This window comes from Pimephales promelas, chromosome 15 (assembly GCF_988280905.1).
Source record: "Pimephales promelas chromosome 15, fPimPro1.hap1.1, whole genome shotgun sequence".
Taxonomy (NCBI): domain Eukaryota; kingdom Metazoa; phylum Chordata; class Actinopteri; order Cypriniformes; family Leuciscidae; genus Pimephales; species Pimephales promelas.
Window position 1 is genome coordinate 23,928,643 of NC_142783.1, and position 13,057 is coordinate 23,941,699.

Below are 13,057 nucleotides of genomic sequence, written 5' to 3' on the forward strand. Positions count from 1 at the left end.
CCATATTCTCTCGCTGTCTCTGCAGCAGCGTAATATATGCAGTGAGAAGGTCATGGTGTTGTGGTTCCAGTGTGAGATGAGTGCAGTTGGAAACACACTCGCTCACACACACAAACACACAACGTTATGCAAATGCAATGGCCTGCAGCCCAATGATGACAACACAAAATCATCCAGCAGCTTCATTATATGAAATTGCCTCCTTATGTCACAATTCCCATGCAGAGAAGAGAACATGTACAGTTTTTGATACCTTCATGGTCAACCCCTGTATTTTATTGTAGCACAGCATCAGTACTGCTTTAATTAACATGAAAACGTTGACATGTTTGGTGATTTATATAAAAAATTCTGATGTAATTATGGATCGGTTATGTTCTCACACTTGCATTCTTCCACGATGCGGATGAAACATTGTTTCCAGCACCATAGAGTTAGTGGACTGGACAGGAAACCATTTCGTTTGATGAAACAGAAATGATTCCGTAACGAATCTGATGAGGTGGATCTTTTTAAATTAAGCAGACAGCTCAACTAATACTATAGTAAAATTTCTTAACAAATTTTTGTGAGTCAAAATTAAACTGTTCTGCTAGTGTATTCTAATTCCTGAATGAATGATCCTAATGAGTTGATTCCTGTGTGTGTGTGTGTGCGTGCGTGTGTGTGTGTGTGTGTGTGTGCGCGAATCAAGCACATACATCTACTAACCATGAGACTAAAATCAGTGAACCTACTGACTGGTTCATTATCAGTGGTACTTTATTAAAAAAACAATGATTGATATTTTTTGTATTTATTAGGAAGTAAAGGAATCTTTACTCTAATGTGTTTTACATCTATGTGAACAAATGTACATGGTCAGATGTGTATTGACATGTCTTTAGCTCAGCATCAGTAAAATCAGACCTGCAACATTCTTCAAATAGCACCATGTAAAACACTGACCATAAGGAGAAATGTTACATCACTGTTATGTCTGTTGTAGGTCATTAGAGCTGACATTTCCAGAGTGTGATCATCTCTTCCTGGCCGAGTCCAGCTGGAATACACTAATGATTACAGCAGAGGCCTGCAAGGTTTGCAGATGGATCAGAAATGAATATGTATCTCCACATGTGCACACACAGCCTAAATCTCCCATTAGAGAAAGTGCGTGAGAGCACGCACGCATAAGCTCTGCTGGCCTTAAGTAGGTAGAAATGTGAACTAGTGATAAGACTAAATCTAAGACTAAATCTAAGAGGTCCAAGGATTAATTAAGAACGTTCGGTCTTTGTTTAACCTGCAGTCTTTGTTTAACCCATGACCTCTGAGATCTTTTAGTCATCCAGGAATCACACTGGCTGGATTAAACGTTGTGACCTTACCAAAGCCAGTGATGACTATCAAATGGTCACTATGCTGTGGAGTGTTTTAGTGAAATTACTGGAAATATTTGGGCTTTAGGCTATATTAAAAATTCCACAATAAAATCTGAATTTTGCTTTGGGCACTTAGCAACAACTAACCGTCATTATATTCTTTCTGTTGGAGAAATAACATATTAGGATCTATTAATTTTGCATTAATTGCATAAAATTATTAATCTTCTGATTTCTTCTGTCTGTTCATAATGTTTGAAAAAGATTGATTTAGATCTGTTACATGCCATTCAAGTGGTGGAAGCTTGTTTTCGCCATGGTAAGTGCGGCTTTTTATTTCACAATTGTCTGATATAAACTCACAGTTGTGGCATATGTAAATTGCAATTCTGACTTTTTTTCTCGCATTTGCAAGTTTATACCATGCAATTCTCAATTCTTTTCTCAGTATTGTGAAAATAAAGCAATTGAGAGTTATAAAGTCCAATTGGCTTTATTTACAGCTGCACTACTTCCTGAACTTAAGCCAGCTCCTTGTTTCCTGTCTGCCATTATTGGACAAATTGAATAATCCAGGTGTGCCTGACCTCAGTAGTCACGGCAACAATAATCAGACGCACCGGAATTAATCAAGTTTGGCCAATAATGGCAGACAGGAAGCAAGGAGCTGGCTTAAGTTCAGGAAGTAGTGCAGCTGTGCATAAAGCCAATTCTGAGGAAAAAAAAACTGACCTTTTTTTTCTCAGAATTGCGAGTTTACATCACACAATTTTAACTATTATTCTTGCATTATAACTTCCAATTATCAAAAAAAGTCAGAGTTGGGAGATGTAAATGTAAAAAATATATATATATATTATTCAATGATGGAAACAAGCTTCCATTGTCACTAGAAAGTGCTCCTCAACCAGAATGAGCTACAACATGGATGCCAATAGTTAAACATTTGCCTCTGCAAGACTAGATTATCCAGGATCTGCTACAAAATGTATGCTGGTTTCTACTGGTCTTTTTAGGTGGCTTAGTTCAGTCATTTGCTTGGTGAATATGTGTCTGCAAACTCTTTGATGGAGTTTTCATGCTATCATATGATGAATAGTTAACATTGATGCATGTTATCCTTTTCCTTTCACAGATTTTTTTTTCTTTTCAAGTATTTTCTCCCACGACTGAGCATAATTATCATGAAAGAAACAGGTGTACTTTTTCCCTTAGCAATGACGTGCCATCACTTACACCGCACACTTGACACTATTTTCAAAACAAAAGCTGCTTTGCTTGTCATATATATGCTACTATTGTTTTTCTGTCAGTGTCTGTCATTAACTGGAAATGCCTTTGAAAAAACAAAGGTTAAAATGATGAGGAACCACATAATAGATTGGCACATAGAAAAGGCTGTTGAAACAAGCGCTTGTTAATTAATACATTTGTGCATTCCACTTTCTACTGGCTGGGAATGTACACTCGCTCAAGAGGCCATTCACACACAGAGTTTACACTGAACCCCCGCGTGCAATTAGCTATCCTTCCTATCCTAATTACTGCCATTCATTCCTTATCAATAAGAGTCACTGGTAAGCAACTACTCACAACACAAACACCCACATGGAGAAACACACTTCCACTTACTTGCCATGCAGGTGCAGGAGAAATACAAATTAACACACTTTTTCAGCTCATCAAAGCCCACAACAGACAGCAAATGTTATTTAAACCAAACGCTTCAGAAACAGTTGGAAAATCTCCTTCTCATTAGGATCCATTTCAATGTATCTGCTCTCCCACCTGGATGGTTTTGATCAGAGCATGTGCATAAGAACGAATTTGAGCGTTGTAATTAAGTCATCATATGACATCCCTCTCAAATCATGCATGAGCTTTAAAGTTAAATCTGGTGTTTTTATCCCTTTATGGGCATTTTATTTACATCTCATCTTTTTATGATTCCTGCCTTTTCTCTCCTACAAATCAAGCCCAGAAACCCAACCGTCTCCCATGGCAACGAGCTAATGAAGGTCTGTGTCACCGCCCACTGCCTGTCACTACTATCGCCATGGCAATTGGTTCGCCCCATCCTCCGCAGCCACCAATCAGGTGAAGTGGAGCCCTGATCGATTGGGCCGTGCCTCGGGCTGACGTTTCCCACTGGAGACAAATGAGAGGGACAGACAGAACAGTCCAATAAAACAACAGCACTTTTAGTGGTCCATCCAGAATATCTGCATCACATGATTAATGTGAGGCCAAATTAGCTCAATCAAGATAAAGTGGATTATTTGTCAGCGCCAGCCCCTAGCAGACATGTGTTAAGTCACAATTGCTGGAACGTTTAATGTATTTTCACCTTTTATCAAGCTCACCATTTTCCATTTATTTATGCTGCGTGGTTCGCTCTCGTTTTGACCATTAAACACTCCTGGCTTTTGTGAACTTGGCTGCAAAGTTGCAGGCAGGAAGTTTAAATTCATGCTGAGTAGATGCATGCTGGTCTCTTTATGGCCCATGTCATTCTGAATGAAGCTCTTTGAGGTTATGAGGTTGTGTGAGAAAACAATATGAATGAGGGCCTGTGAGATAACAGACGTGTCTGTGCGGTACCAGTATGAATGAGAGACTGTGAAATATCAGTCTGTTTGAGGTTAACAGACGTTAAAGGGTACCCTAAAAGTTTGGATGTTGACGTATGGTCCAAAGCGTCAGTTAGGCTACGTTCACACTGCAGGCTGAAACGACCTAATTCCGATTTTTTTGCCCCTATGCGACCTGTATCTGATTTTTTCATGACATTCTGAACGACACAGATCCGATCTTTTCAAATGCGACCCAGGCCACTTGGGTATGTGGTCTAAATCCGATATATATCCGATCTTTTGAAATGCGACTTCAATCTGAACGGCCAGGTCACATATATCCGACCCGCACGTCATTGCAAGCACCTGTAGCCAGCCAATACACGCTAACTCCAACGCGTTTCCTCACTGTTATGGGCCACTGCAGACGTGTCTCTTCCCCAGTGTTGTGCCTGAACGCGTTTAATGAACGATAGTGCATGAACGCGTTCATATTTTCGCGTATCATATTATTCACGTTCGCCCGAAATAAACATGTATTACTGCCTGATGAACATTACTGTGAACACGTTCATTCTGCTGTATGTAAACGTGCGCTCTCTGTCGGTATAACTTTGTACAGGGTGCCAGATATAGAGCCTTCCAAGCGAAAACCTGGCTAAAACAAATGTGAACATGCCTCAAATGTAGTGAATAACCACCCAATCTGGCAACACCGCGGCCGCCGGTGACAAAGCAAGGAGCGCCGCGGACACGCACTATCAATTAAACGGGTTTTATGACGAGGTCGGTGAGGATCGGAAAAATCTTACATTTATGTGCAAACTGCCCGTCGATAAAATAATTATTGTCTGTGTTTGTATATGGGCTGTGGCAATAATAATAATAAAACAAAAGCTCGCAACATATGAAAAAAAAAGAACTATTCTGCAAACAACAAGTGACGTCTTGGACCGTTGATTACTCTTCTGCGCATGGGGGTCACTTCTGGGTCATTTCACGTTCACACAGGAGATCACAAAAGGTCGCATTTAATTGGAAATGTGAACGGCCTTGCAAAAAAAATCGCATTTTTTCAAAAAATCGGAATTGAGCATTAAGCCCTGCAGTGTGAACGTAGCCATATGATGACGTCTTGGGATGAGAATGTGTTGACCACACACACTAACAGATTCCAAACAACGAGAGTCCTAACTGTGAACATGGGAAATCTCGCAATATCTCTCAGAGTAAACAAACATGGCGGACAATGGGAAAGAAGAAATGCAGATTATAGTGTAAAGGAAAAAGATTGGGATGAAGTCGTGTTACTGTATGATTCTGACTGTTCTGATTTTGTCTCGTTTCGTTCACAGAGCGGATACACAGAGCGTGCGCACGTTTGTCCTCAGGGGTTCCAATAACATAGATGCCTACCTCTTGATGACAAACCGGATCGAGTTACCGAGCAAAACAAAATATTGTGCAGTGCCTGGTTGTGGAAGAAGACAGTCGCTGCATATGCTTCCTCTGGATTCCAATAGGACTGCATGGATCAACTTTATTTTTGATCAGGTAAAACATTGTCTGTCTGTTCGCTTCATTTCACTGAGGTTTATTTTGTAAACAAGACTGGATTTGCATACTGATTAAGAGTAAAGAACGGTGCTGTGTCGATTGGATCTGACAGGAATGGTGCAACACATGGACTCTGGGTCGAACATGTATGGGCGAATCATTCCGGTTGCCATTTTACAACATTGGACGTTTTCAAAACAGTTTCCCCCAAGTGCACCAACAGGTGAGTTGAAACTCATTATAATATGCAAAACTGTTATCCACTCACAGCAGTGGCCATTTACTTCCAAGTCTTCAGTGCGAGACGCCCATAAAAACTGAGCGTTTTCAACTAGGCTCAAAATTAGGGACAAATTAGTCTATTACTGGTTCATTTTGATGTTTTTGAATGCAAAAAACCAAGCGAACATCATAAGTTGACCTCAGACAACAATATAATAAAATTTAAAAAGCCAGTTCATGACCCCTTTAACACACATCACATATAGCTATAGATCATTTGTAGAACCATCAAGATAATCAGGACTTTACCTATAGGATTGTCGAAAGGGGAGAACTGGACCCAAAATCAGCCCTGTTATATTGTAGAGTGTGGTTGCCAGCACTTTTAGGCATTGTAATTGTGATCTAGATGTGACAGTGTCTCAAATGTTAAGCAGACTAGTTGCTCTAAAACGTAATCATGTGTCATTTATTTTATACCTGTGTGATAAAGATTTACACAGTGTGATAAAGGCTAATGAAGTTGCTGTCTACAAGGATGTCTAATCCCTGCGAGCAATAGCCGTCATTTCACCGTCTCGGTTAACAGACCCACTTGGTTTTGAGAGTGTGAGATGTTAGATTGAATGAGGGTGTTTGAGGTATGATTTTGTATTTTAGTGTGTCACAAAAACTTACAGATCAACCATATTAGTAGAAAACATCTGCCAAGGTGGCAAGTAAATATAAAGTAAGATGTCTCACTTTGTGACACATTTTCACTACACTAACTATAACCCTGATTAATGGTGTTGTCACATGGACTGATATTCTTTGGTTAAAGCCATTATGCTCCATAGAAGTCCATATTTTACGCTTTTGGAGATCTAATGGCTATTGATGCTACAGTCTCTCTCGTTCTTTATCATACTTTTACTGCATTTACAGCGGTTGTGAATTTTTCTATGTCAATATATTGTCGATGAAGAAGGTTTACTGGTTTGGTTTGTCTTGGAATGCCCTTATTTGTAGGTGAAGAGAAAATGGTGAGATATTCTGTTGTGTATTGCAAAGTCAAAGTGCATTTTGTTGGACTGAGAGGAGAGTTTTCTGTTGGATTGTGTGCCTCTGTCAAAGAACTGCTCTTTGAGAATGATGAGGATCTCATGAGACTTTCAGCATGGGGAGCTTCTCTCTCAGCACGTGGGGTGCCATGTGTTGGTACTTTTTCTGTGTGAGTTACGTGTGCTTTCTTAATATCTGTATTTGTTATTTTATGTATATATTTTTAATAGAAAGGCAGGACTTCCTTTCCTCAGTAAAAATGTATTATTATTATAATAAGTTACAGTGTACAATTTAGTTATCATGAAATAAGAACTAAAAAATTCATTGATCTTAGTTAATGTCAATTTCAACATTTACTAATACATTATGGAAATCAGATGTTATATTTGTTAATACTAGTAATACTAACTAATGCGCTGTGAACACGAACAAACAATAAACGGCTGGATTTTAATTAACTAACGTTAACAAAAATGATTAAATATTGTAACATATCTATTGCTCATTGATAGTTCAGCTAATACATTGATAACAAATGAGACCTTATTGTAAAGTGTTACCAATATAATAAATGTTATAATACATTTTAATTATTTTTTATAAGACATGATCCTGTAAATTTACTCAATTTTTACTATAAATGCTGGAAATTGTATTAATGTATTGTAGGCTTAGTTTAAATTCATATGAAAAAAATAGTAATGCAATGGTGGGAAGAAAGGAGAAGCAAAAACAATAGACTGTCAGTCAAACAGAGAAATATGCCCTCTCTCTTTTTCTCTTTTACGTTCTCACTTTATTTCGTAGACAGGTGGTCTCACCTAAGACCTCCCAACTCTGCCACTCGACACACAGTCATCCATCACCACAGCAACAGCGCCTGTCATTGCCTGGGAAGCGAGGGACTGCTTGGGCAGATGGAAAGAGAGGCAACTCGACTGGCCGTCCAGCATCAGGTGGTCAGGGAATGATAAAGAGAGAAATAGACTCAAGTTTAAAAATGGAAAAATATACTTCTTTTTGATATTCAGGCAGTGATGACAGGCATGTCTGTGGCTGGAGCTCCCAGCTGGAAACTCCCGAACGAAATGTCCCAAGCATCCTCTAAAAGAATAGTCGAATTTGACCCTTTTTGAGCAAAACCTCTGACCCACAAGATGGACGCCCAGGCGATGGAGGGTCAAAGTCAGATATTGTTCCTGAGAAAGCTTTGGTCATGTGTCACTGGACAATGATGTTGCTTTAAATGCATGGAAAGGTTTCATCCCAGGTCAGTGCCATCTTTCCTGAAAGGCAGTATCAAAGCAGATGACCTGAAGGAAAAACCTAGTTTCTTTTGACATACTGGCAACATTTGAAGAGAGAACACTCTCTAAGCGTCCACACATCTTAACAGCACACTTATGAAACAAAAGAGTGCATTCAGTACATGTCTGATTGCACTAAAATGCCATAAAGAGAGACAAGACATTCTTTGTTCATTCCTGTCAGCCATAAAACGGTCCAATCCATTGCTCAGCTAAATATAGAATAGAGGAGGCTAGTTTGGACACTTTTTAGTGCAGTGAAAATTTATCAGGGTAGGCTGGTTTTTGAACGTCTCAGTATTGAATGTTTCCGCTTCTGTACCTGAAAGCTATTGAACATTGCTGAAGAGTTATTTTGCTTTAGTTTTATTTTATTTAGTTAAGTTATTTTGCTTAAAAAGGATGGATTTTATTAAATGAGAAATTAATTAATTAATTAATTTCGTTTTAGTTTTCTAAATTATGGTTAACTTACAATTATTAATATGGAACATATGTAATTTCGTGTACCGATGGGATTGGGATTGCTAAATCCCTGGAAGACACATCATACAGCACAAAAATTAAGATTAGTTATGGCATTCTATTCAAATATTCAACATGCATATATATATATATATATATATATATATATATATATATATATATATATACACACTCTACTTTGCGTTGTACCTAACAACGCCCTTCAACCGTGAATTATTCACAATACAGCACAGCCTCTCGTACTCATTGTACCTTACCTTATTGCTCTCATACCTTATTGCTTATCATTATTATTAATTATTATTATTATCTAGTTTATAATTCAAACTATTCAAATCTCTTTAAAAACGTTTTGTTCAGTTTTTGTTTGTTGAGCTTGAAACATTTAGCATCAATATCACATGAGTGTAAGAATGACTTATTTGAAGCCTTTTTATGTGTAGATCAAACCACACCATTAAAACAGAGCCCTTATGTTTCATCTCAGGTTTACACACAACAAAGTGCTAATTAGAAGATGCAATCACATCAGTCCAGTTTTCACCAGCTTAAATGACACTGGCAAACATTATTGACCAGATTATGCAGTTTAAACAAACACCTCATCTGTTAGATCACTTATGAATATATATATATATATATATATATATATATATATATATATATATATATATATATATATATATATACAGTATATAATTACATGCTTCCAAAAGCTGCACCAAATGTAACTTTGCAAACAATACTATCCCCTGGACCCTTAAACTAATACACATTAATAATACATTTGTGTCATGTTGTTCTATGATTTTTAAATGTTTTATTCTATACTTCTGTACTTTAAAAAGCATTAAATAATCAATTAAAATGAAATATTTCTGTGCTTACAAACCTACACCCAAACCCCCTATGTGATCGTAGGGCAACCCTGCTATTTCTTTTGACACTGTGCTGGCATTGTCCTGCTGCTGTTAGGAAAAGACAGTTTTGAAAGCTAGAGACACATAAGAGACGGTGAAAGGAAATTACAGATATGGCTTAATTGGGGTTTTTTAAGTCAGTGTGTGAGAGAGGATGTGTGTTCACTGCTCTCCTCTCTGGATAGTCTCTTTTGATCAAACCGATGCAATTGATGCAGAAAGAGATAGAGCAACACTTGACTTCAGCCTCCTTTGAAGAAGAGATGGAGAAAAAAAGTACAATAATGATGGCCAAGAGAAAAGGGTGAACATATTGCCTTCAGTCAGCACATAAAGTGCATGCTGGGAAAATAAAGAGCAATATTCTTCTTCTATTCACATTTTGACTTCTGATCGTCACTCTTGAGTAAGGCTGTTTCTCACTAAACGTGAAAGCTGGGTGTAATTTTTTCAGCACTTGTATTACGAGGACACGGCATTCACAATCCCAGCGTAAGCAGAGTGTGGCAGAAAACATGTTCAAAATGATTTGCAATACTGGCATTTATAAAGCCACATGATAATATTTAGAGTTACATTAAGACCTAATACGTTTTAAGAGCCCAAGTTTTAGCCAAAATTAACTGAGCAGAAATGCCTCAGTAGTGAAGGAAGTAAATTAGAAGAATATTGCTATTTCAAATCAGCAACTTGAATATTGCAACTTAAATTAGCATCATGGCAAAATAAATCTTTTATTTGAGTTGTCAATGTGCAGTCTGAATGTGATGTCATCAAACGACCGTGGACCACACAATTATAGTCATCACTTTGTCGAGCTTTTCTCAGTAAAGACTAGGCCTGATCAGCACAACCGTGTAGACTGATTTACAAGCTAAATAATTCTAATGAGCCGATGCTTTTGAATTAATACATACAGCGCGACCGTGTAGTCCGATTCATGATAAAAAAATAAAATAAAAACGTACAAAAAAATCGAAAACAAATTACTGTTATGAAAAGGTTTGTTTTGATGGTTCAAAGAAACGCATTCAATGCAACAAAAGGACAAGTTACTGGCTTAAATCAGTCTGACGAAAGATTTGCTGAACAGTATTCCCCAGAGCTGTTATGAATCAACATCTCACTGAACTCCAAGTTATCATTATTCTTGCTAATTACACTAGAAAAATGACATCACTGAAAAAAATGGTATGGAAATCTGCTCATTTTTCCCAGGACTTTTCTAGTTCAAGATAACAAGCTGCATTATCAGTCTCATGATGGTAAGTTCTCTCATGGCACATTGCTTAATTTAACTAGTTTATCTCTCAAGATTTGAAATGGTAATTTAGCAAATTATGTCCGTAATTTTGCTGAAATGTCAATTTTTGTCAATGAAATTTTTTGCCATATTATAATGGAACAATTTAAGTCATTATTTAGTTGAATGATGAAGGCTTAATGGAGTTTTTTTTTCTCAGCGTGGGGGATGCTACCACCTCCCTGCCTATCTGCAATTTCTCATTCTTGATTCTCTGTTTTTTCCCCACTCTTGTTTTCTTGTTTTTCTCTTTGTTCTGTAAAATATGTGCTATAAAGAGAATTAATCTGCAAAATGACTGTCTCATAAAAGTGCCCTGCAGCATGCTTTCCCTGCAGCTGAAGCCATTTCAACAGACTGAGTCAATTCTGAATGAAATGGTTCATGGAATCACTGTAAGACAGACAACATCAGGGTAATAGAATAGCATTGTTTTTTGTTTCAAGGTTAATATCATGCATAATTAAAATTCCAATTATCTGTCTGGAGGGTTATTCTGAGCTATCTCATGAATATCAAACCATACAGTGAGCATAGAGCGTTTGTGCATTTATAGGAAGATCCTACAGTGCATTTGGTCTCTATTAAAAGGTCATGGTGTTCTGAACTTATCACTCTGAGAAAAGGCAGTGGACAGGTGTGAAAATAACTGGAGGTCTACAGAGAAGGCACAGATGGACCTTTGCATTTAGTCTTAAGTTTATCTGATCAAGCATGTTAGGACTAACTTCAGATGGTGGTAATTTAGACTGACAGAGAGACACACAGCCTCAAAGCCAGACTCATTTAGACTATTTAGTTGTTTTTGTAAAGTGCATGGCAGGGATGTGCAGAGAGTTAATCAGAGGCAGAGGCTCAAATGTAAAAGGGGGCACTATAATTTAAACTGTATGCACTCACCAGCCTCTTTACCTCTATAGATATGCCTCTGAGCCAGCCCGTTCTCATCCCAAGGTGTCATCTAACTGTTGCTTTTGACCATGTGTCAACATCCAACCCACATGGCACCCTTTAGCGCCCATATGAGACATGCCTCCTAGTGGTTTAACCCTAACCCTACCCCAGACCTAAACCTACACTGTAAAAAATGATTGTGATTTTAACAGTAAAAGACAATTACGTCATTTTGCGCCACATCATGATTAGTTGGTGTACATGACAAACGGGCATTGATAAATATGAGAGAGTTCTTTGTGGTTCTTGCTCGCTTTTGTAAATAGACTGTCTTGTCACAGTTTTGAATATGCAATACTGATATAAACTACTTGTATTTTATTGTTACAGTGAGCAGAATAAATACATTCAAAGAAAAAAATAGAGTGAAGTTTTATGCACTGCATTTAAGGTGAAATCCTGTATGATGAAATGGATTACAGGTGTGCAAGGGAGAGAACAAGAGAAAATAGACAGAAAGAGAGGCAGGGAGTAATTGCGAGCCACTTAACCACAGTAGAAGCTGATGATGAAAGCAAATCAAGACTGAAAAGCCTGTGCCTGGTTCGGAGTACCAAATACTCTGAGCACACAATAGAATCCTGATTGAGACAGAGAGAAGGGGAGTGAGAAACAGATGAAATGATGGGGGAAAAAAACAGAAGAAGAGAGTGTGACAGAAAGAAAGCTGTGTGTTTAGGAGAGAGGGGGCCAGTGAAGTGGCAGTGAAGCTGTAATTAAGTGAGCAGTTCCTGCAGCAGAGAAAATGCTAATTCCTCTCTCACTGTTGCTCCTGATTAATCATCTAAAGCAGCTCCTGAAGAGAAGAATAAAATCTCTCTGCATTTGTCTATATTGGCTTTATTTTGAAAGTGCCGGAGGAAAATTTTATGTATCCACGTTTTTAAACATAGATTGTTGTTTTTTTTTTTTTACACAAAGTACCGGTATGTGCTTTTAAATTAGGTTATTTTTTTACATTGTCAATCTCACCCAGAGGTTGCGCTAACCTAAAATGTTCTATTTTAATGATCTATTGTAACTAACCGTAATTCTCACCCCTGTTCACTTGTTGGCGAGTGCTCTATGCTGACTATCAAGTTAATGGTCAGCAAATGGCTTTTCTGCATTATGCAACATTGTTTACAAGTTGTTTTATTGACATCTCTCTGTGGTTGAAAGTTGAAACACTGATTGAATGATTCAATTTGACAAGATAAAAATTTCAGTAGGTTGGACAGGACCTTTCAACATATTTTCTATGTTCGTTCATGTTTATTTTGTTCTGTAGGCTAACGTAGTGAATAAGAAGATTCACTTGCGCTTTGCTTGAACTGAGGCCCTA

At 37.8% G+C, this 13,057-nt stretch overlaps 1 long non-coding RNA gene across 1 annotated transcript; it reads left to right on the forward strand.

Annotated features, from left to right (window-relative positions):
* Positions 1–5,197: 5,197 nt before the first annotated feature.
* Positions 5,198–8,693, forward strand: LOC148973570 (uncharacterized). Its single transcript, XR_016146604.1, has 3 exons — positions 5,198–5,491; positions 5,607–5,717; positions 7,571–8,693. It is a non-coding gene; the product is annotated as an uncharacterized LOC148973570 (long non-coding RNA).
* The last annotated feature ends 4,364 nt before the right edge of the window (positions 8,694–13,057 follow it).